This window comes from Bubalus kerabau, chromosome 15 (genome assembly GCF_029407905.1).
Source record: "Bubalus kerabau isolate K-KA32 ecotype Philippines breed swamp buffalo chromosome 15, PCC_UOA_SB_1v2, whole genome shotgun sequence".
In the NCBI taxonomy this organism is placed as follows: domain Eukaryota; kingdom Metazoa; phylum Chordata; class Mammalia; order Artiodactyla; family Bovidae; genus Bubalus; species Bubalus kerabau.
In genome coordinates, this window is record NC_073638.1 from 61,558,113 (window position 1) to 61,584,472 (window position 26,360).

General features: G+C 40.3%; 1 long non-coding RNA gene across 1 annotated transcript in view; it reads right to left on the bottom strand.

Annotated features, from left to right (window-relative positions):
- The window catches only part of LOC129629264 (uncharacterized), a 488,327-nt gene that overhangs the window by 444,729 nt on the left and 17,238 nt on the right, over positions 1 to 26,360 (bottom strand). The gene's annotated exons all lie outside the window — the stretch shown is intronic.

The window sequence follows — 26,360 nt, forward strand, 5'->3', positions numbered from 1 at the left end:
CAGATACGGTGAGAAAGGTAGGCAGGAGAGCTTTACAGTCATGGCAAGAAGTGCATGGGTAGCCAACAGATGGAGGGGTGAGAGAGACAGTTTAAGGAAGGGCACAGATAACCTAGAACATTATTATGTTATCATCATTGCTAACTAGTATTCAGACTGCTGTATGGGTAATGATTGCAGAAAAGCAAGGGAAAAAATAGAGAAACTTGGTAACAGCCTACAGCAGTAATTTAAGCGGGATATGATATTGGTTTGGAGATAAAACCTGTATACTATATATGCATAATATACTATATATATTACATATACTATAATATATAATTTATATATTATTCTATATATTTATATTATATTATTAAACATATTATGTATATTTATTATATATTATATTGTTTATTATATATTATATAATGTACTATATTATTATATATTTATTATATTATTTATATTATATAATATGTACTATTTATAAATATATTCATATGTATTTTATATATTATTTATAAATATATTATATATAAATAATATAAATATATATTATTTATATATTATATATAAGTATGCATATAAATATATTTATTATATATTTATATATGTATATGGCACATATAAAATATATTACAGTATACTGATAAGTACAAAAAGCATATTAAAGAACACTATGATAGTAACATATCATGTTTGTCCCCTAAATGCATATTGTTTGCATGGAAGTTGGGAAACATTTATTCAAATGAAGTGGGATTTCAGACGACCTGATTAGATTTTCTATCTATATGTTCTATCTGTCTATATGTTCTTCCTTTTCTTTCATTGACCAGACTCTAATGCTGGCTTCTAACCCAGTACTGGGTTAGATTCTCCTTCTGGTGAATCATAATATCCTTCCCATATCTGATTGTCCTGATAGATGTTTCAGAGTTTTACTGGCCCTCAGGCTAACCTTGGATCATTCCCTATAAGTGTCTGATCTGGGGACCAGGGAGAGAGGTGATGGTAGGGTTTCATTTTAAGTATTTCAGGTATGAGATATTTATATCTGTTAGGACAGCCATAACAAAGGACCACAGACTGAGTGGCTTAAACAACATATGCTAATTTTCTCACAATTTTGGAGGCTAAAAGTCATCAAGGTGTCCGCAGGGTTGGTTCCTTCTGAGGTCCCTCCTTGGCTTGTAGATGATCATCTTCTCTTTGAGTCTTCACATAGTGATTCGTTTGTGTGTGACTATGTCCTTCACCTCCCCTTATTAGAACACCAGATGTGTTAGACTAGGGCTCACCCTAACAACTTCATTTGAATGTCATTACTTCTTTAAAGAACCTATCTTCAAATACTGTCACATGTGGAGATAATGGGGTCTAGGACTCCAACATATGAATTTGGGAGGTAGGGGAGAAGGGGAAAAATTCAACTCAGGACAATGTCCACCCAGGGGGAGATTTTTCAGAGGATGTAAGGAATGTGGCTCTGCAGCTGAGCAGAGCACACTGGCCTGTAGGTAAAGACTTGGGGGTCTTTCCTATATAAGTATCAATGCACTCACCCTAGGAGAGCCTGTAGCATCAGAACAGCCCATGACAGACAAAGGGGCAACAGGGAAACAGCCTGTGAAAGACATAGGGAAGGCCTGATCCAAGAAGTAAGAAGACAACAAGGAGGTACTGAAACACCTGTCTCCTTGTGTCTCCTGCATTGCAGCCAGATTCTCTACCTGAGGAGCCAACAGGGAAGCCCAAGTGTTTGATCCCTGGGTTGGGAGAATTCCCTGGAGGAGGCAAATGACAACCGGCTCCAGTATTCTTGCCTGAAAAATCCCATGTAGACGGTGGCTACAGCCCAAAAGGTCCAAAAGAGTCGGACACAACTGAGCAATTATGCACGCAGGATCATATTGTGCAGAGCCTTAAATGGTGGATTACTTGTTTTATTGCCAGTGGGAGCCACGGTGATGACCTTGAGCTGACAGTAGAGGTGCAGCCCGTGAGGGGTCCCCAAAGGATTATTTGTAGGTTGTGGTTTCAGAACCTACAGTTGGACACTGCTGACCACTCTCCTTGAAACTTGCGTGTCCTCAGTCCCTCCTTGTTGTCCTCCTACGGCACCCCACTCCTGTACTCTTGCCTGGAAAATCCCATGGACGGAGGAGCCTCATAGGCTACAGTCCATGGGGTCGCAAAGAGTCGGACACAACTGAGCGACTTCACTTTTACATGTTATCTCCCTTTAGCAGTCTTCAAAATCACTCAGCATTAGTGATACAGAATTGTCCCTACATACTTGCCCAAAGTGCAGTGGGCTCTGTCCTTTCTTGCATGTTACCTTCACACCCAGGAATAACGTTTCCATTATTGCGCTCACCCTGATTCTACCATCCTTCAAGGACAACTCCACCCTTAGCAATTTCTCCATAGGAAGTTGATTTCTGTGTGTGTCTAATCTGTTACATGGGGACTGTGGGCTCTTTAGGGAAATCTTGTCTATGATTTATCCCTGGAACCCCCTGAAGCATGCCATGGTGCCTTGTATATAGCAGGTGCTCAAACAAGGGCCTTTCGAACAAATGAACTGTTGCTGTTTTGTACCAAACAGGATAGAATCCAGCAGTTGACATTTTAAAATGTTGATGCTATTGACTCACCTGTCTGGGGAAGGGATGAGTTTTCTTTGAAGACTCAGTGACTTTCACATCTGTCAGATGTGTTGTATCCTCTTTAAGGCGATCGCTTATTACAAGGAGAAACAGGTACTCAGGATTCCAGTATTTTTGTACAGTTGGATTATTATGTCTGGAAATTAATATTGTTCTGTCCTTTGATATTTACTTCAGGGTCAGTAGAAATGTAACCACCCTCACTCTCTACTCATGTTCAATATAATCACTTAGCCAGAGGACTAGAGTTGGAACACACTGATTATTTTGAAGACCTGGGAGTGATTTTTTTTTTTTTGATACAGTAAATATATTCCAAATATATTAATATATGATAATTATTTCTTAATATTTTAATCTTCTTAACATGTTAACATTCTTAACATTTTGTGAGTCTCTGAATATTGAGGATAATATGTACATAAGGCTGTAGGCTTGTATTAGAAAATTTTTCTCAACGTTTTATTGTAGTTATGTGTACAGATAAGATAAGGTACTGCTTCCTTCAAGACGTTCATTACAGTCAAATTGTAATTTTATTGTGGATTAAGGATATTAAGGCATTTTATTACTGTTAATTCCTTACATATGATGCTATTTAAAACATTTCCAAACCCATCAACTCATGTAACAACACTTTGAGATAGTCTGGCCAGTGCTACCACCACCATTTTATTTAAAACGAGTTCCCAGTCCAGGTTCGATGCACAATACTGGATGCTTGGGGCTGGTGCACTGGGACGACCCAGAGGGATGGAATGGGGAGGGAGGAGGGAGGAGGGTTCAGGATGGGGAACACATGTATACCTGTGGCGGATTCATTTTGATATTTGGCAAAACTAATACAATTATGTAAAGTTTAAAAATAAAATAAAATTTAAAAAAAATAATAATAAAGGACATTTTTTAAAAGGACATAAAGAGATTAAGAAGATAGAGCAAGTTATCAGACCCATGAAAGAAACAGGCCTCATTTCCTCAATTCCATGTACTTGCCAAAGACTATATAAACTTCAAATAATTTGATATTGAATTAAATGACCTTTAAGGTCTCTTCTAATTCTGAGATTCTATGAGCCCACAGATAAACATATTTCTTTAAATAGTCCTTCATATACCAACCTTTATTTTTTATTAACTGTAGCACTTAATGATTAAGAGCCAGTGGTCTGAAGTGAATCAGAATCATAATGGTCCAGCTAGAACAATTATAATGTTGCTTTAGTCAATTTAGATAATTTTTCTGAATTTCATTTTTCTCATCTGTAATTTAGGGATAATAATAGTAATTACTTTCCAGAGTTATTATGAAGTTTCAATGAAATAATATCTATAAAGTCCTTAACAAAGTGCTTAGGTCATAATAAGCTCTCAATAAACACTGCTGATGCTGCTGCTGCCAAGTCGCTTCAGTCGTGTCCGACTCTGTGCGACCCCACAGATGGCAGCCCACCAGGCTCCCCCATCCCTGGGATTCTCCAGGCAAGAACACTGGAGTGGGTTGCCATTTCCTCCTCCAATGCATGAAAGTGAAAAGTGAAAGTAAAGTCGCTCAGATGTGTCCGACTCTTAGCGACCCCATGGACTGCAGCCCACCAGGTTCCTCCGTCCATGGGATTTTCCAGGCAAGAGTTCTGGAGTGGGGTGCCATTGCCTTCTCTGCAATAAACACTAGATGCTATAATTAATGATGCTGTTATTGTTATCAGCATTATTATATTTGAGGATATATTTTTACTTTTAGAACTACATCTTAAGGATATTAAGAATAAACAGAGGGAAGAAGAAATTAAGAATAAACAGAGGGAAGAAGAAATCTTCCCTCTGTGAATTTTATATAAACCAGGGTCATGAAATATAGCTAGCTAGTTGATCATTCATGTTATAGAATACAGAGCATTTTTTCCTTTCAGCTGTTAGTTTAAAAAAAAGCTTTTCATTTTGTATGGAAGTATATTGATTAACAATGTTGTGATAGTTTCAGGTGAACAGCAAAGGGACTCAGAGCCATACATATATACATGTATCCATTCTCCCCCAAAATCCCCTCCCATCCAGGCTGCCACATAACACTGAGCAGAGTTCCATGCGCTATTCAGTAGGTCCTTGCTGCTTACCCATTTTAAATATAGCAGTATATACATGCCCATCCCAAACTCTCTAACTACCCCTTCCCCCCATTCTTCCCCTCCCACCCCCCGCCTTGGAATCCATAAGTTTGTTCTCTAAGTCTGTGAGTCTCTTTCTGTTTTGTAAGTTCATTTGTATCATGACGACAGAGCAGTTAGGTGCTCTGAAACTGGCATTCAACCATGAATTTAAAAACACAGTCTCTTGACTATAATACAGACAAATGCTCTGGTGGAAATTGTTCACCAAGGATTTATTAAAACTTTCCTATAGAAGGAAAAGATTCAGAGGTTTTTCACTCTAAGTAGAAAATACACAGAATCAGAAATTAAACCTCAAAACTTTGATCTTTCTTTATAAAATTCAACAGAAGTCCTCTTAAGAAATGTTAATCCAGTTAAATATTTAGCAAACCTTATTCTCAGCTGCAATGGGTGTCAAATCTCACATTAGAAAATTTCCTTTTGGTTAGCTCCCATTGGATTCAGCTGCAATATTTCCCGTTACTTGCACTGTAAGACGAGCATTAGCACAAAAGTTTCAGAATCAGTGCTGAAAATCGACAAACCAGTGAAAAGCAAACCATGACAGTCAAAGACAGTGGATTTCCTGTGTGCTCTTAAAAAGAGAAAATCATTTATTTGGCTATGAAGAATACAATAAAGAAAAGCTTTAAGATAATGTTTCTATCAAAGACTGAAGGAATAAATATTAAATCACTATATTAAGGCAAATATGGAGAAAGAAATGGCAACCCACTCCAGTATTCTTGCCTGGAGAATCCCATGGACAGAGGAGCCTGGTGAGTGACAGTCCATGGGGTCACAAAGAGTCACACACGACTTAGCAACTAAAAAACATGAGGCAAATATACACACATACTATTGAGTTTTCTTTACATAACCTTATAACAAAGGGATATTATTCCTTATCAACATAAAATTGTGCAGAGACAAAGAAGTGAGTAGCTTGCGGTCACATAGCTGGCGAAATATAAAAGTAGATTCAAGTCCCAGAACCTAAGACCCCTCAGCTGGCTCAGACTGTTCTTTTTTATGTATTCAGCAAAAGTTTATGGAACTCTATGACTTTAAGTTGACTAGGAATCAGATGGAGAAACAGTGGTGAATGAGACATAGTTCCAACCTGCTGTGAATTTATAGTCTTGGAAGAAAGATAAATAAATGTGCTAAGACAGCAGTAAGAAAAGTGGAAAAAGGAAGAAAAAGGGGGGTTACTTAGATCTACTCTCTCATTACAGGTCTCAGGGGAGTTGCATTTTCAAAGATGCATATAATACAGTATACAGGTTTACAAGTATACACACTGCGAGCATATCAACATTTAATTCCACTAGCAGGACCTTGGCGGTCCAATCCCCAAGCAAACACCCAGGGCTGATCTCCAGAGATGTTTCTGAATCTTAATCAAAATCTCCAGAGTTCCCAACCTGGTATGGATTTCAGCATGAGGATGAAAAGAAGAATGAGAAGGAAGGGAACTGAATGATTCTGTAGCTTAAAACAAAAAAATCAACTCCTCTGTCAGAGATACATATTAATTTACAATATCCCAGTTACATTTTAAAGGACACTGTTCTGATTTGGTTAAAGGAAAGTATAGACCCACACAACAATGTAAAACATATCAGAGCTAATTGCTTTAAACCTTTTCCCACATCAGCGCACCAGCCAGAAGCTAGACTAAGGGGGCTAAAGCTATGTTGAAACTAGAGTGAGTTCAAAATTATAAAAGCTCACATATAGTTTCCACATCTAGAAATTCTCTCTTTCCTTGTCACACTGACCCCATCCACAGTCATTATGTCCTCCCCACAATCACTATCCTTTATGCCTCATTCCTTTACCTGAGCTGGGGCCCTGGGATGTTCAACTCTCCTTGTTTATTCATCATCAAACCTTTATTGGGCTTGTATTATGTGCCAGACAATGCTGTGGGCTGGAAATACCAGAAACAGAATGAAGGATCCCATCTTCTCCCACATATATACTAAGAGTTTACCGCTTGAGCAAACGTACCTGCTTAAGTGGTGGTAGCAAAACATGGCTAAAATGGTTGGACTAGCCCAGGAATGGCAAGTAAGCTAGGTGAGGAAAATAATTAGGTGGGCCACTAGAGTCAACACTCAATTCTTGATTCCACTTAGTCGTTTGACCTTGAGCAAGTCATTTGTGTCCTCTGTGCCACAGTTTCTCCACCTTAAAAATAATGATAATTCCTGGTACATAACACTGCAAGATGATTTTAAAACAAAGTGAATATTATCTAGAACAATTCCTGTCACGTGATAGGTGCTCAATAAATATTGGTGTGTCTTTCTCACCAAGCTGATTAGTGGTTAGGTTGGCTGGGGTTATTTGGATGTAGATGTGATACGAAGTTAAGAATGCAAAGGGTATATTAGTGACTGCTGTCTATGGGGTCGCACAGAGTCAGACACGACTGAGGTGACTTAGCAGCAGCAGCAGCAGCAGCAGCAACAGCTGTAAAAGGAAGTGGGATGGAGCAGAGGGAGCCATCTGAATGCCCATCTAGGAGCTCCAGAGCACAGACTGCCCCTTAGAAGGGTCCCACATTACACACAAATGGTTGGGCCTTATACCACAGCCTTGCTCAGGGATTGAAAGAGTACAGCCTCAGCTCTAAAGCTGAGACAGACACTGAAAGACCAACCAGCAGAAGGCCACTTGTTCAATCTCTCAGTCATGTCCAACTCTTTGCAACCTCATGGACTGCAGCACACCAGGCTTCCCTGTCCTTTACTACCTCCCAGAGTTTGTTCAAACCCATGTCCATCAGTTCGATGATGCCATCCAACCATTTCATCCTCTGTCGCCCCCTTCTCCTCCTGCCCTCAATCTTTCTCAGCATCAGAGTCTTTCCCAATGAGTCAGCTCTTTGCATTAGATGGCCAAAGTATTGGTACTTCAGCTTCAGCATCAGTCCTTCCAATGAATATTCAGAGTTGACTTCCTTTAGGGTTGACTGGTTTGATCTTCTTGCTGTCCAAGGGACTCTCAAGAGTCTTCTCCAGCGTGACAGTTTGAAAGCATCAGTTCTTCAGCACTCGGCCTTCTTGAAGGTCCAACTCTCACATCCATACATGACTACTGAAAAACTATAGCTTTGACTATGCAGATCTTTGTCAGCAAAGTGATGTCTCTGCTTTTTAATACACTAGTCTAGGTTGTTAACTAATCATAATCTTAGCAGCTGGACAGCAAGTCGTTTCCTAAAGGGAGACCTGGGCAGGCATTTTCACATTGGCCATAGCAGTCAGTTTGAGGTGCTGACTCAGAAGGATTCAGAAAAGTGTTAGAATTCAATGGGCAAAGGCAAGTGATAAATCACAACTGATTAAGGCTTGAGCCATGGGTCTTGAGCAAGGAGAGGCCCACCCACCAGGAATTTGTCCTACTCAAATCAATTATTTCAAAAGGCTCCTCCACCTCTGACAAAATTCCTTCTTCAGCAGTTTCTTTTAGACCCCAAAGATGCCAGGAGACCCTGGCCCCAGGTCTCTGCTGCTCCCTAACACAGTACTATGTAAACCACGCTCTTTTAAGGGAGGGAAATCTGCCAATTATCCAGAAGCTCCAGATTCCCAGAATCATAGAGCACTAGTGACCACCCCTTAGCTCAGGCTCTGTGTTTCCTTCTCAGAACCTCTCCCAAGGCCAAGAGTCTCTCAAATACATTCAGACTAGGTCTGAAAGAACAACAGTCTGACTTAGAGCACCACTGATTATTTACACCCCAACCTTATTCCAAAATGGATTTACAGACTCTTCAAAAACAATATCAATAGACTATTTCTTCTAATCAAGGCTTTATCTAAATTAATGATGCACTTGTAAGGGAAACAGAATATAGACAGAGTATAACTGTAGGGAAAGTTTCTGGAAAACAGGGGCTCTGGATGAAAGTAAAATGCTATCAGTGAAGAAAACCAGAGTTATCAGCTCAAACGGGTAATAGATCTTTTAGCACTTAAATATTTTCTCATTTTTCAATTGTGCTTTCAGTAGGGGGGAACCTGTGATTTAATAATAGTGCTCATTTTTGCTGTCCATCGTATTTCACTTATGGTTAAGCACAGTGAGGATCTGGGTGTGTGTTCAGCTGCACCTGGCAGAGAGCAGGAAACCTGAACAGCTGATGGCAACAGCCAGTTCCATCTCTCACCTGGTGGCAGCCACCTGCAGGGAGGTAAATCTCCTAGGAAGAAACTAAAAATCTCAGTTGCAACTTTAAAGTCTTAAACTTCAGAACTCTAAGTGCACAAAAAAACTAAAACAACCTCTGATGTTGATACCTGAATTTTGGATTTAAAATATTTTCAAATTATTAAAAATATTTCTTCATGAAGCATAGTTGGTGGTCATGAACAGGGCCTAGAATAGAACTGATTTCTCAGTTTCATAAATGCAGAAAATAAGGCAAAGCTGTCTTCCATCCTGGAAGTTCATGAAGCAGATTTATCAAGTTTAAGACCTACAGCGCTCACACACTATATGTTGGTCTTAATGTCTGTGATTCCAAATCATGGAATCATCACTCTTTTCCTACTTCACCACCACTTCCATCTCCCTTAACATCATCAGCTTCTATAACACCAGCCCTTGATCCTTGTGTCCAGAAGTTCAACAGAGACACTCACCAAGGCCCCTAGTTGGAGCTTCACCTTTCACCTCACCTTGGAATTTAGATTGCAACTCATTTTGAAAGTCAAGAATGTAAGTGATCCAGAGGTGAACCTTGGGGCCATTCCAACTGGATTGGGAATGCGATTCCTCCAAAATGCCACAGCCATGGCCAGAGACACCTTTCTCATTTCCAGGCAACAAAGTCCCAGGGAATACTCTGTGACTCATCCTCAAGAGCTGTTTCAAAGGCACTGAGTTCTGCAGCCTGAAAGGTGGGGTCTGTCTTCTCTCATTTATTTGACAGAATTTTTCATAGTCAAATGCCAGAAGAAAAGAAAATTACAGTCATAGCTCTTAAGAACCCCCTAAAGAAACATACGGTTGGCCTTTGGCAAATTTTGACATCAGAAAATTCGCTTTAAGGCTCTTCAGTTTCATTTTTTAACAATCATCTTGCTCTGTGATGCTGCTGATTATCATATTGCAACTTTCCCCTAATTTATATAACTCTGTGTGTGTGTCTGTGTGTGCGCGCGTGCGTGCGCGCACATGTGCACGCAGTCACGTCTGACTCTTTGTGACCCCATAGACTGTAGCCCACCAGGCTTCTTTGTCCACGGGATTATCCTGGCAAGAATTCTGGAGTGGGTTGCCATTTCTTCCTCCAGGGGAATCTTCACAACCCGGGAACCGAGCCTGTGTCTCCTGCTTGGCAGGCAGACTCTTTATCATAAGCCACCTGGGAAGCCCATATAACCATGTACCTATTAGGAAATATCTGTGAGCATCTGAGAAGAGTTCTATGACTCTAGCTGGACTAGTTGCTCCCTTTTCTGCAATCTTATTGCAACATGCTGCTGCTGCTGCTGCTGCTAAGTCGTGTCAGTCGTGTCTAACTCTGTGCGACCCCATAGACGGAAGCCCACCAGGCTCCCCTGTCCCTGGGATTCTCCAGGCAAGAACACTGGAGTGGGTTGCCATTTCCTTCTCCAATGCAGGAAAGTGAAAAGTGAAAGTGAAGTCGCTCAGTCGTGTCCGACTCTTAGCAGCCCCATGGACTGTAGCCTACCAGGCTCCTCCATCCATGGGATTTTCCAGGCAAGAGTACTGGAGTGGGGTGCCATCGCCTTCTCCTGTAGTCCAAATCAAATTGCAGTATTGCCTATGATGCATGTATTTATTTATCTTGATAGACTATAAGATCCCTAAAGGTAGGCACCAAGGATTACTCATCTTTATCTAGCACATAGGAAGCTAGTTGAATATTAAAAATCTAAAGATTTCTTCATTAAAACAGATATCATTTTACTCACATTTTAAAATAAGGAAATCAGATGAGCCAAAGAAATGCAAATAAGAAAAGGTTCAACCTTACTAGTAGTTAAGAAAATACGAACAAATTACAATTTTCTGAGTTGCAAGCTGTCGAAAATACCCCCCACACACACATGCACACAAATATTCTTTTAGGATTTTCAATATAAATTGCCAGCAGTGTAAGGTTCATGTTACTATAACCTCCTCAACTTTGTGTGTGTGTGTATGTATGTGTATATATATATATATATATATATACACGTGTGCATGGGTATGTGTATCTCATATTTGTGTATCTCATATCTGAGAACATTTGCCCTTTAATTTGCAATTCAAATCAGTTTCTTTAAGTATGTTAGTTACAAGCTCTCAATAGTGAAGCCAGGCCTTGCTTCTGTGCTCAAGACACAGATGAGTCCTCTGTCCTAAACAGCAACCTCAGGGTACAGTGTCAGCAGTCCCAGGCCTAGAAGCAGTTGGATATTCCAGTGATTGTGCCCAGACCTAATGGGCAGTACCTGAGAAGTGACATCAGCCATTTGCCCAATGTGTACTAACAACCTGGGGCTAGTTTCTGCCATAGGCTATTCCTCCCCAAACCTATGTTCTAAGGAAGAACCAAGGCCCTGCTCCCTAAGGGTCATAATGCAGGAAGGAACAGAAATGCCTCTTTAGGCTACTTTAGTGCTTATACCAGTGAAATTGAAGCTCAGATCAATCTGAACTAGTCCATAGGCCTCCCTCACCCCCCTCACTATAGAGAGTCAGGCCCACCACGATGGCTGTTGTCTTGCTCTCTGTATATCCCCTTCTTGACCAGGCCCTGCTTCACTCATATGACTATCCAATCTTCTTAATTATAGGGCTTCATTAGTGCCTGATAACTGATTAGCCCCCCTGATATCAATTCCCCTATAAATGGTAGCCTTCCTCTTCCCCAGAATAGTGAAGGCTACTGTCATGTCTTGCTCACTCTCTGCTGCACAGTGAGGGTGTTGCTCCAGGACCTTGCTTCACACCGATAAGAGTCCCTGTCCACTAAACCACTGATGTCTCTGTCACTGTCTCTAGGTTCTTTCCTCGGTCTCCAGGCTGGGCAACCATAAGCATGCAGGCCTGTGGGGTGTCACACAACAATATATATATATACACATATGTATGTCCCCTATTCTCCTTATCCTACCTCTAGAAATCTGACCTTAGGAAAAAAAAATCAGATACAGATGAATAATATTATGATATACTGGAACTATTGCTCATAACAGTGAAAAAAAATGGAAGTGGCTTATCCAAATTTCTGTAGGAAAGTGGCTGTTAGATCAACCAAGTTCATCCAACAATTGAAAACAAATTTCATAAGGCTATCTAATGACATGAATGAAAATGAATGATAAAGTATTAAGGGGAAACTACAGGGAAAAAAAAACAATTATTGTAAAAAGAGGAGAGCAGTCAACAGGAAAAATGATATACAAATGTCATGGAAGATAAAGTGAATATTAATAGCATATTGCTTTGGCAACTTAAGTCAAATTTATTCTCAGCAAAAGTATTTCTTTGTCTACATCTTTAAAAACAGCCAGTTGCTTTTCTGAGTGTTTAATTTAACCAGCTCTTGGGCTCTCTGAGAGCTAGCGGCAGAAGAAAATGCACAACGATGCAGTCAGATATGGGTTTAAGGTCTCAGTTCCACCACACATTACATATGAGACCCTGAAGTCATTACTTAAACTTTGATCTTCAGTTTTCTTATCTTTAAAATGAGCATAATAGTTATAGTCTATCCAGCAGAGTAACTAGCAAACTAGCAAATACTGATGATCTTTTCATTTCCATTTCTTGCATATTAAATATATTTATAGTTACCTGTCCCATTCAGTTTCTGCTAACTAGCTATCAACCAGATAAAACTAATCCTTGACCATAGTTGACAGGCTAACTGATCCTAGAGGAGACTCATTTATAAACAAATATGATTCGATCAAAATTTCTCATCTGGAAATCCAAATAATATGGGAAAGTTTCAGTAATTGGAAGAGGAGCTCTAATTGGAAAGAAGTGGAGCTAAAACATCAGAATATAGACTTGAAGCTGCTAGCTCTTGAAAGCCCATTAAAAGAGAAGAGGAGTAGCAGACATGAAAAGAAAGGAGAAGAGTGACTATAGTTTATTGTAACAACTCATCACAGGCTTCTCAGGCATGCCAGCCCTCGGTCAGGCTAGGCATGAATGGGAGCTTCTGCAGAGCTGTTCTCCCCAATAGGCCTGCTGCCGCCGCTGCTGCTAAGTCACTTCAGTCATGTCCGACTCTGTGCAACCCCATAGACGGCAGCCCACCAGGCTCCCCCGTCCCTGGGATTCTCCAGCCAAGAACACTGGAGTGGGTTGCCATTTCCTTCTCCAATGCATGCAAGTGAAAAGCGAAAGTGAAGTTGCTCAGTCATGTCCGACTCATAGCGACCCCATGGACCTCAGCCTACCAGGCTCCTCCGTCCATGGGATTTTCCAGGCAAGAGAACTGGAGTGGGGTGCCATTGCCTTCTCCACCTATAGGCCTAGTGATCCCTTAAACTGGTGGAACCTCACCTTGTGGTCTGCCATATTAGAACACAGAAAGAAGATGGCTGTCTATGAACCAGAAAGCAGGTTCTCACCAGACACCAAATCTACTGATTCCTTAGTCTTGCATTTCTAGTAGCCTCCCAAACTGAGAAATCTGTTTATAAGCTACTCAATCTGTCATATTTTGTTATAGCAGCCCAAATGGACTGACATCCACAAAACCTAAAATGTTGACAACCTGGCCCTTTTACTGAAAAGACTACTGACCTCTGATACAGACCACGGTGAAACTGTTTTCCTTATATTAATATTATCCTACAACTACAGAATATTGATTTACTTGAGTATATTCATTTATCATTCTCTACTTTATTTAACTTATATGCAGAGTATATCATGAGAAATGCTGGGCTGGAAGAAGCACAAGCTGGAATCAAGATTGTCGGGAGAAATATCAATAACCTCAGATATGCAGATGACACCACCCTTATGGCAGAAAGTGAAGAGGAACTAAAAAGCTTCTTGACGAAAGTGAAAGAGGAGAGTGAAAAAGCTGGCTTAAGGCTCAACATTCAGAAAACTAAGATCATGGCATCTGGTCTCATCACTTCATGGGAAATAGATGGGCAAACAGTGGAAACAGTGTCAGACTTTATTTTTCCGGGCTCCAAAATCACTGCAGATGGTGACTGCAGCCATGAAATTAAAAGACGCTTACTCCTTGGAAGGAAAGTTATGACCAACCTAGATAGCATATTCAAAAGCAGAGACATTACTTTGCCAACAAAGGTCTGTCTAGTCAAGGCTATGGTTTTTCCTGTGGTCATGTATGGATGTGAGAGTTGGACTGTGAAGAAGGCTGAGCGCCAAAGAATTGATGCTTTTGAACTGTGGTGTTGGAGAAGACTCTTGAGAGTCCCTTGGACTGCAAGGAGATCCAACCAGTCCATTCTAAAGGAGATCAGCCCTGGGTGTTCATTGGAAGGACTGATGCTAAAGCTGAAACTCCAATACTTTGGCCACCTCATGCGAAGAGTTGACTCATTGGAAAAGACTCTGATGCTGGGAGGGATTGGGGAAAGGAGGAGAAGGGGATGGCAGAGGATGAAATGGCCAAATGGAATCACCGACTCAATGGACGTGAGTTTGAGTGAACTCTGGGAGTTGGTGATGGACAGGGAGGCCTGGCGTGCTGCAATTCATGGGGCCGCAAAGAGTCAGACATGATTGAGCTACTGAACTGAACTTCTACTATGCCATTTTCCACTTTGACAACAACCACAAGAAAATTCTTTGAGAACTGGTATTTGCTATTGCTATTAGTTCCCGACTAAGAGTGTGTTTTGGGCTTCCCAGGTGGTGCAGTGGTAAAGAATCTGTCTGCTAAATGCAAGAGATGTAAGAGATGGGGGTTCAATCCCTGAATCAGGAAGATCCCCTAGAGGAGGAAAGGGCAACCCACTCCAGTATTGTTGCCTGGAAAATTCCATAGACAGAGGAGCCTGGTGGGCTACAGTCCATGGGGTCGCAAACAGTCTGATACGACTGGGAAAATGAGCACACATAAGAGCATTTGTTATCAAGTCTTTTCAATATGGAACCAAAAGATTTTGGGGAAGCAATAGGATTTTCAAAGAGCTTCTTGTGTGAAAGCTGGGAAATTCAGGGTTGTTTTTAGTATATCTGAATGCTGAGATGGAAGGAATGTTGCACAAATGAAAACCAGGCTTTTTCCAATGCTATGAAACCTCTCATGGTCACCTCTTGATTACCTATATGCCTGAGTTACAAATAAAAATGGGCCTCTACGTGTTTCATCATTCTAGGGTCAACTTAGTTTATTAAACTGCCTGTTGTCTTCCAGAATGGTACATAAGCCTATAATATATGCTCTTTCCACCCACTTCAAAAGCCCTATGACCCATTTAAAAAAAAAAGCAAACCCTTAAATGTGCCAACCCACACACACAAAGGTACTCTTTTTTAAAAAACTATTCTTTCAGGCTTGTGCCTTTTAAAATAGTAGTGTCTGCAGAAATGTCACATCAAAAGAAACTGCCAGAGGTAGAAGTACTTAACTGAAACTGCTTTTATTAGTATATTGGAAGAAATCTGCTGGCCTAAGAATGGAAAAAGGACTAATACTGAATAAAAATATCATGGTGCCAAAGGGAGATTTTTTTATATTAAAAAAAATCCCACCTCATATTTTAAATGAGAAGATTCTCTGACTATAACCAAGTTATTTTTTTTTAAATAATGGCCATTTCTGAATCTGCCCCAGAATTCTGATCACTAAATGAAGTTTAGAGCTAACCCATTAAGTTAGTTAGCTGGTACATATACTAGTCTCTAAAGTCAGTCTCTACTACACAGCTGTCAACCATGTCAATCTCCCTCATACCCCTTTCAGAGCTGCTCACACCAGAGCTCTTAGTAGGCACTATACCCTCACTTGTCTCTGGGCTATGCACAGACTCTTCCCTTTATTTGCGAAGCCTTAAACCCAATGTTTTGATTAATCCTCATTTTATTACCTTATGACTCACCATGTGCCAGGATTTTAATGACCCATATCCTCCTCCCTTACCCACCACCTCAGGAAGACTCCTAACCCTCACCTGCTCCAAAGCCCCCCAACTTTTTAGGAAGTCCACAAAGGGGTGCCTCACACGCCCATAGAATGGGCATTCAGTTTCATCCTCTACCTAGTGTCTGCCATGCTTTCTCAGGCTCTGGCTCCCTGTGTCTAGGGCTTGAGAGCAGTCCCCACTGCAGGTGATGCCAATCGTATGAATGCCAAAGTTCTAGCCAGGGATACTGTTGCTGAACCTGCTAAAAGGGGAAAGACAGGGATGCTGGCTTCCCTTAAATGCTCCTCTTCCTCTAACTCTACACCACATTCTGTCATGTGGCACCAAAGAAAACATCTGTCATCTTCCAGGCATACTACGTGCACACTCCGTCACTCAATTTTGTCCAACTCTTTGCGACCGCTTACATAGCCCATCAGGCTCCTGTGTCCATGGGATTTCCCAGACAAGAATACTGGAGTGGGTTGCAGTTTACTCCTCCAGGGGATCTTCCCAACCCAGGAAGATTGAATCCCCATGCCCTGTGTCTCCTGCATTGCAGGCAGATTCTTTACGACTGAGCCATCAGGGAAGCCTCCATCTTCCTGGAGCAAGTCCCCAAACAAGAACTCACACATCTTTCTCCAACAATATGCAACAGTTCTGCCTCCTCAGGACAGTCTAAAATCTAGTCACTTCAAAACATATATCTTCAAGTTCTCATTTTATTGATTTCCCCACTCTGTTCCAGATCAAGGCCAAACATATCTTTTATCATGGCTCCTCCATAGTTATATTTTGGGGTTTTCAAATTCAAAATTTTACAGATTTTCAAATTGTAAGCCAAACATTCCTTTCTTGTCTCTGACAGCCTCACGTTGACACATTACACCAAAAGACCCTTTTCCTACCAGCACCAAGAAGGAAAATTAGGGAAATGGAAACAGGAAATCCCTCACATCACGTGTATGTTTGTCAAACTAATAGGTTCTGCACCAAAAATGAATTAAAATCTCCATCTTTCTGGAAGACAATAACCTGTAGTTTTACAATGGCAACTTCCCCAGTTTTGAGGTTTCTAAGATCTTAGGGCCAAGACTCAATCCCAGGCTCATCTCCAGGTACCAGAGGCATCCCCCACCCTCTGCAGACTCTATGAAAGCTGGTTCCCTCAGCATTTGGCCTAAGAATGGGAGCTCTGCCCAGAGATAACAGCTCTGACCACATGTATTAGCGAGATGCATTCAGCTTCAGGTAATGGAGACCCAAAATAATAGTGGCCTAAACAAGATAGAGATTGTATTCCCTTCTTTGTAAAATTCTGAAGTTTGGTAGTCTAGGGCTGGAACTGTTCTGAAAGTCCTCAGCAACTCATATGTTTCTGGGTCACTGTACCACCAACTCTAAAGTATAGCCTTTGCCCTCTTACTCCAAAATGACCTGAATTATAAGGAACAGGATGGAGGAAGGATGAAAAAACAGCAAAAGCTGCTTGCTACCTGTCATCTGAAGTTACCAAAGACTGCCATACAATATTCCACTTGTATATCTTTTTGTTCAGAACATGGCCATTCCTGGCTGCAACAGCATTCTATTCTTTGTTTTAGGCAGACACATACCCAGCTATTCATGTGGGAGACCAGAAAGAGGATGGATATCAGGGGACAAATAGAAGTCCTTGTCATAGTACGCTCCCGAAATCACTCTTTCTCTGTACTAAAAATAAACCCAGAGTCACTTAAAATAGAAAGCTTTGTATTCCCTGTTTTTATAAAAAGTTGACCTACGAGTCCAAATTCTGCCACTCAGTGTAACTGTAAGCAAGTCACTCGGCAGTTTCTTTCCCTTTGACCTTAAAAGATGGTTACTCTGAGGACTGATTGGGAACAAACTAAGAAAATAAAGGTGAAAGTGATTTTTTAAATGTGATACAAATAACTCGAGGCAAAGTAGGATTCGAGCAATAAATTATCTTTTGCATTCTTATACATATGTCTCTCATTCAAATTATCTCCATTCTTCATGTAGGCTTCTTAATGAAATGTAGCAGATAGATGTCAAGAGAGCAAAGGACCAGAAACAAAGGCATGTTGCTTTGATACCAAGTGATTCAGATAAGGTCATTTGTATACTGAGAAAGAAAAGGAAATTCTCTAGAAATTGCCAATATTTATGAAAACTCACACCATTAACCTGGTCTCTCAACTTTCTGCATGCGTGCCTGCTTAGTGGCTCAGTCGTATCTGACTGTTTGTGACCCCATGGACTATAGCCCCCACCAGGCTCCTCTGTCCATGGGGATTTTCCAGGCAAGAATACTGCAGTGGGTTGCCATGCCCTCCTCCAGGGGACCTTCCCAACCCAGTGATTGAACCCAGGTCTCCCACATTGCAGGCAGATTCTTTACTGTCTGAGCCACCAGAGAAGCCCAAGAATACTGGAGTGGGTAACCTATCCTTTCTCCAGGGGAACTTCTCGACCCAAGAATCAAACTGGGGTCTCCTGCACTGCCGGCAGATTCTTTACCAGCTGAGCTACCAGGAAAGCCCCTCTCAAATTTCTACCTATATTTACTTGTTATTATTAGATATGGTATTAGATCTTCATAACAGAAGTTATTATTCCTCAGACAAATACTAGGTTCTAGCAATCTATCTTGCCAAGGAAGCTACCCTAAACATTTAGAACAAATAGAGCAGCTATAAAATCAGCTGGTGTTTTTTAAATAATTTTCTAAAGGGTTTAGTTTTGCTGATATTGTTATTTCTGTTGTTGTTTGTTGAAAACTGATGGAGAGATGGACTGTCTGAAAAGCACCTAGGAATTCTAAACTACTTCAAAGAAGGAAACAAATGAAGGCAAAGGGAGTCTTGTTAGTGGTAACTTATACAGATGCTATGGTTTTGCTCCACTCTGCTGGAGAAACAGAGCATGGGGGCGAGGGGGATGTTGTTGAAAGTTTGGGGAAAGCACGGACAATTCTGAAAATCGTGTCAGAGCAGATTCCAGCCTTCAGCTGTATGTTTTTATCCTCTTCCTTTAGTTTGGCATCATACAAAGTCAAGCTGACTGTCATACCCTCTACGTAACCTGATAAAAGACTTACTAGTCAGAATAGGCTGGGTTGTGTGTATGTTTGCTCAGTCATGTCCAACTCTGAGACATCATGGAGCATAGCCTGCCAGGTTCCTCTGTCCATGGAATTTTCCAGGCAAGAATACTGGAATGGGTTGCATTTCCTCTTTCCAACCCTGGGATCAAGCCTGTATCTCTTGGGCATCCTGTATTAGCAGGTAGATTCTTTACCACTGTGCCACCTGGGAAGCCCCAGGCTGAGTTATGGTGCACCAACAAAAGAACCTCAAATTTTCAATGATGTAACACATTATTGTTAATGTGTTAATGTCTTTCCCATGCTAAGTATCTAGTATGAGCTAGAGGAGACTGCTGTTCTAAACATCTGTCCAAGGACACAGGCTGTCAGAGTCTCTAGTAACTTCTGGGTACATTACCAGGAAAAGAAAGCCTCTGTTGTACCCAGAGAAAGGAGAGAGAGCACCAGAGAGTCATCTAAGAGATTTTTACCACCTTAGCCCACAAATAATACAATTCACTTCTGCCCGTAGCCCACTGAACAGAATAGGTCACGTGGCCCCAAACTAAGTGCAAAGAAGCCAGATAATGTGAGCAAGTACATGGAATATTTGGCAATTTTTCTACGCCGTGGTAATGGGTGAAATGCTTCCTGCCTCATTTATTCTTCATGCTTTCTATAAATGACAGGTTTTATATTGAAGAACTTTCTTCTTTTGTAGAAGGTAAGACAATATCTTGGTCTTCCAGTATGATTTCCTCTATGCACACACAGTGAAGGAATAAAAATTTATTCTAAAGGTCATGAAGGTACACATATATTTAAGTCTGAAGTGTGTTCCAATGAGAGTGGCTGATAGAACAGTATAATAGGCAAAAGCACAGGCCCTAGACAACTTGGGTTTGAATTTCATTTCCCCCATTTACCAGCCACATGAAACTCCAATACTTTGGCTACCTGATGCAAAGAATCGACTCATTTGAAAAGACCCTGGTGCTGGAAAAGATTGAAGGCAGGAGAAGGGGACGACAGAGGATGAGATGGTTGGATGGCATCACCGACTCAATGGACATGAGTAAACTCTGGGAGTTGGTGATGGACAGGGAGGCCTGGCATGCTGCAGTCCATGGGGTTGCAAAGAGTCGGACATAGCTGAGCAACTGAACTGAACTGAACTGAACTTGGTAAAGATATTTGAACTTCTATATCAAATAGAAAGTTTTCTCATCTCTAAATTAAAGATGATTATAGCACTTATTTTGTGGTTCCTGTAAAGATCAAATTAACTAAACTGGTATATATAAAATATTTACCACCAAGCTTAGTACTTACATGTTCGATGAAAGTTAACTCATTGTTTAGTGTCCTGGCTTTTTATTTCATCGATTCAGTTTCAGGCTCTAGTCTCCTAACATGTCTCCTTGGATTAATGATTCATTGTATAGTTTCCACATCTTTCTCCTCTCTTCTTTCAAAGTCTCTGCTTTTTCTAATCTCCCCAGGTTGCTGGTTCTCTTTTCTCCCGTATCAAATGGCACCTCTCTAAAATTAACACACACACACAATGTTAATGCAGAGCTGTGACAATGCCTTTTAGTTCCTGGGTGCTTCTCCTCCACTGGTCCAATCTGTCTAGCAAATGGTTATGTGACCAAAGGAAGAACACCAGGAACCCTGGAGTCTCCTTGCCCGGTCTGGACTCAAAGCTCTGTTGCTTATTTACTGTGACATTGGATATCTTAATGCACTGCTCTGACCCTCATTTCTTTATTTATAAATGTATGGATAATAGTAATATGTAATTCATTAGGCTGCTGATATATGCATTTAGTACAGCAATTGGTATAAATAAGAGCTCAATAAATATATTCTGTAGAAGAGGACAACAATACTTAAAGCACATGCATGAGGTTAAGGAAGCTGTGAAAACATAAACTGTTGTGTCAGCGTTTTCTATGCATGTCTATATCTATATGTGTGTTTGAATGCACACATATATGTGTGTATACAAAGGTGCTCTTTCCCAAAACAAAAAGATGCAAAAACAACTAGAATCAGCATTTTGTGCTAGGGATAACTGCTGGCCCATCACTAAATTACTATCCTTTCAGCACAGATCTCATCAAGCATCAATATATTGTTACTTACTTAGGTGTACATCCCATTCTTAGTGCATTATGCTTTAGTTTCTAGAAAGCTGCCAACTAGCATCAATACAAAAATAAAATGCATAAGTATTTACTGAATGCTTACTCTATGCAAGACACAACTGCTGTGAAGCCGATGAAATATTTTTAGCTTCATGCATTATCAGTTGACTGATAGCAAAGGTACTGACTTCTTACTGGAACATTATCATGGAATACTGAGTGTCATTTCTGTTTTTAAAAGAGTTCCTATCAGGAGAGCTCTCTACTATTTTGTTCTATTTTGCTCTGAGAAAAAGAAAATGCAACAAAGATGAACATCAGATCTTGTTTTGTTGTTCACAGTATGGTACTATCTTGTCTGATGAAATGAATTAGATTTCCATCTGACTGCTCCTGTGGATGAGAAGAAGTTTACCTGCTAATATGAAGACTGACCCTACTAACCCCTTCTCTGAAAAATATAAAGTACATTGTTGTGATTTTATATTAATAAACATTGGCAACCAGTGGATTTCAGTTGTTTTGTTTTTTTTTTTTCAGAGTTTTTCCAATTGACCTAGCCTGGTAATATTTAATGTACAAGGGCCAGGCATGAGACCAGTAAGCAAGTCTTGTGACCTCTGAAAATTTACTCATTAGCCAGCAAGTTCTATACTAGTGCTATGTAATAGAAATATGTGATCCGCTCACATTATTTAGAATTTTCTAATAACCACATCTTAAAAAAAAGTACTTTTAAAATAAAAGAAATAGGTGAGATTGACTTAATGACGTATTTTAGTTAAAATAATGTCATTTCAATGTAATCAATACAAAAATCATTGAGATAGCTTGCATGCACTCTTATTTTTTCTCTGAAATCCAGTGGGCATTTTCCACTTACAGTATATCTTAATTTGGACTACCTGCATTTCAACTGCTTAATGGCCACATATGGCTGGTGGCTGCCATACTTAGACAGTGCAGTTCAACTCAGTCACTCAGTCATGTCCAACTCTTTGCGACCCCATGGACTGCAGCATGCCAGGCTTCTCTGTCCATCACCAACTCCTTAAGCTTACTCAAACTCATGTCCATTGAGTCAATGATGCCATCCAACCCTCTCATCCTCTGTCATCCCCTTCTCCTCCTACCTTCTACCTTTCCCAGAATCAGGCTCTTTTCCAATGAGTCAGCTCTTAGTATCAGGAGGCCAAAGTATTGGAGCTTCAGCATCAGTTCTTCCAATGAATATTCAGATCTGATTTATCTTGCAGTCCAAGGGACTCTCCAGAGTCTTCTCCAACACCGCAGTTCAAAAGCATCAATTCTGGACAGTTCAGTGCTATACTATTGTTGAGTAATCTGCTAGGATAAAAACTTAATAAAAATTTAGCACTATATATGGAATTATTACATCATATATTATATATTACTTTGTAATTTAAATAAAGGAAACAAATTCAAATGGCTAAAACAAATTTAGATTAAAATTTTTAATATATTAAAATTTTCTTTAATTTTACATTATAAATCATTTATCATGTGGCCAAAAGAGAAGGAGGAAAAGAATACTAGACCATAGAAAGAGCAAGTCGAGATATGAGCACAAAGGTACTTTCCTGGTGGTCCAGTAGTTGTGAATCTGCCTTGAAACACAGGGAATGTGGGTTCAATTCCTGGTCAGGGAACTAAGATCCCATATGCCACAGGCCAACTAAGCCTGTGTGCCACAAATACAGTCTGCATGTCACAACTAAGACCCAAAATAAATAAAACATTTTTTAAAAAAGGATATGAGGAAGGTACTTAATTTCCTATTTTTAAACACAACCATAAAGGAATGGTTTGAAAAAAAAAAAATCTGTATAAGGGGAAAAAAGGATATAGTCATTGAATATATACAGAGGTAGAAATTCTAAGGATGCTCGCACAGTTGTGGACCCTGGTTCACCAGAATTCATGAGAGAAGTCTACTGTTCATTTAAAATATAATGTGATGAGTGTTAACATTGAGATACATACTTGGAACTAAGGAAACAAAACAAAGCACTGGGAGGAGTATCAAATATTGAATAGCTTAGATAAAAAGATGAGAAATGTATCTCAGGCTCTTATTTTTCTTTCAAGTAAGAGAGAAAAAAATACATGTGATTTTAGGAAATGGGGAGGTGTCTCAAGTCGAGAAAGTAAGAATCTGACATAGTCTCCTTAGTCAACATTTTGTTAAATATTGAGTTAATATTAGTATACTAAAACCCAGTAATAATAGGGCTAGAAATAAAGATGGGTGATATCACTCAGTTTCCAACCAGGAAAACTGAAACCACTCCTGATACGTAAAACAGAGGGAATTTAATGCAGGTAATGCATTGTCCAAGTGTTAGAATTACAGAGAAACCAGACAGGAGAAAGGACAGGACTCAAAGGTCAGTAATCACCAGAAGCCCCACTCATCTTCAGGATTAGAAGAACACAGGTGGGTTTCCAGAGCCAAAACATGAGACCACTTAGCAGAAGCTCAAACCATGGAGGGTTTGCCCCACGAAAGCTGGGAAAACTAAGAGAAAAACTTCCTGTGTGACCTGGACTCAGAGAAAATGCAGCTACTAACCAGAAAAGAAAAATGTAAAGGGCCCAGGTTTGATCCCTCATCAGGGAACTAAGATCCCACAAGCCATGCAGAGTGGCCAAAGAAAGAAAAGGGAAACAGATGCTCTTTCTTCCTTCTCCTTCTGTACTCCAGTATCCCTCCCCAGAGGCTTCCAAGAGCAGAACAGAGCAAGAACAAGAAATGCATCAGCTAGCAAACAGGTTATGGACCAGCAGAGCGTTAAGGGAAACTGTGAGTGATTTGTGTTTCAATTTGTTCAACAAAAGTGAATCTGTGCCTACTGTGGATTAGAAACTCTTTTCCTATTGGGAATACAAAGGTGAATAAGAAAGACCTCTAAATTTTCATCAATAAAATATTTTCAACAACCTTTGTGAAAACAATAACACCTAATTAGGAAATACACTAGTCAGATAAACCAGGCTCTAAGAGGCTTGACGTTAGGAGAGAGGTCTGGGAGACCTCTTTTCATCTCTCGATCCTCAGCAAATTCATCCACCATCCTTATTCTCAAATGCTAACCCTACTTCCTACTTTATTGAGAAGATGAAGTTCATCACAGGAGAGCTTGTACAGAGACTGTCACCACATCTCCCCATCACCATCATCTGTCCCCACCACATCTCCCCACCCAGCAGCATCTACACTCACAACTCTGCCTGATACAGGATATGAGCTCTCTATCCTCCTGCCTAAAGCCAGTCCCCCGAGCTGTGTCTGAAATCCATCTCTTCCTCCAACACCATTATTTTTCACTCTCTACTCATTCATTTGCACCACCATACAAACAAACAGTTATTTCTCCCATCTTAAAACATAAAAATGAAAAGAAAATTATCTTTACCCCAGTTCCAATTTATCACCTGCTTTTCTCCTCATCTTTGAATCAAATTTCTGGGGAAAAAAAACTGTCTATATTTATCTTTCTTTGGACTTCCCAGTGGCACTAATGGTAAATAACCTGCCTGCCAATACAGGAGATGTAAAGAGATGTGGGTTCAATCCCTGGGTTGAGAAGATCTGCTGGAGGAGGGCATGGCAACCCACCCCAGTATTCTTGCCTGGAGAATCCCATGGACAGAAGAGCCTGGCAGGCCACAGTCCATGGAGTCACAAAGAGTCAGACACGGACTGAAGCAACAGCACATGTGACATTCATCTCATTTTTATTCATCTCTTGCCAATCACTAGAACACACACCAGTCAGGATTTTGCTCCCCTAACTCCAAAGGAACTTCTCTAGCCAGGGGAATTAGTGATCTTTACAACCGCCACATTACTGTGCAATTTCCCCTGACTTAACCTGTGAGCAGCGTCGGGTACAGCTGTCACTCACTCCTCCTGATACACACACTTTACTTGACTTCTGGGACACCACATTCTCTTCATTCCTTTCTTTCCTCAATGACCCTTCTGTTTCCTTTGGATAAAAGAAGAAAAAAATTTCATCTTATCCTTGACCTCTTAGTGCTAGAATACACCAAGCTCTACCCTTGATCCTTTTAACCTCTCTATTTACATACACCCAATCCCTCGGTAATCTTTTCAAGGCTTATGTCAATGACTCCCAGATTTTTACCTCAGCCAATGTATTTCTCCCCAAACCCAGTTTCAGCATTCTACATGGATGTCTTAAAGATACCTCAAGTTCAACATGTCCATACTAAATTCCTTATCTTTCCAAAAAACTTGCTGTATCTCTAGCCATCCCATTTCAGCTGATGGCTTTTTTATCCTTCAAGTTTCTCAGGCCATAATCCTTAAAGTCATCCTTGGCTCTTCCTCTCACACTCAACATTCATCCATCAAAAAATTCTGTTTGCTCTACTTTCACAATATATCCACAGTCAAATTATGTCTTGTTCATTGCTCCCACACTAGTCGGAATAAATATCATTTCTTACCCAGGTTGATGCAATAGCATCTAATGGGACTTCCTGTTTCTACCTTTTTACCCCTACATTAGCAACACGGCAGTCAGAGATCCCTTCAGACCTAAATCAGATGATGTCACTCCTCTACTCAAAACCCTGCAATTGGTCCCCAATCAACAGTAAAAATCAAAGTTTATATTGGCCTAAAATGTCCTACATGACTTGGCTTCTGTTACATCTCTGACATCATATCCTAATATTTTCACCATTGTTCCTTTGCTAGAGCCACACTGCTCAAATAGTAAACATTTGTTAAACAACTCAGTCCTAGTCTCCATGGAGCTCTTAGTCTACTGGGAGAAACAAAGATAAAGGATTAAAAAGAAGTTGATAATTAAAGCTCTCCTCTTCTTCCCATTCTAAATGCTATCAAATGAATGTTGAAGGTTGAGAATTTGCCTGGGGTGGCAGTACTTTAGGAGATGTAGGGGGTAAGCAAGGACATTTCAGGCAAGATGAACATTGCATATGCAAAGAGCTAGAGAAATGAATCAGCAGAACATTTAAAGAATTACAAGTAAAGCATCAAAGAATAACATTTGAAATTAGAGGATCTGGATGTAAAGAGGAATACAGTCTATATTTTAGACAGGAGTCAGATCTTGAAAGACTTTCTATTTGTTTTTTCCCTGCTAGTTTTCAATCTACCTTCAGAGTAATTTATTAACCGTATCTTTTTGATACAC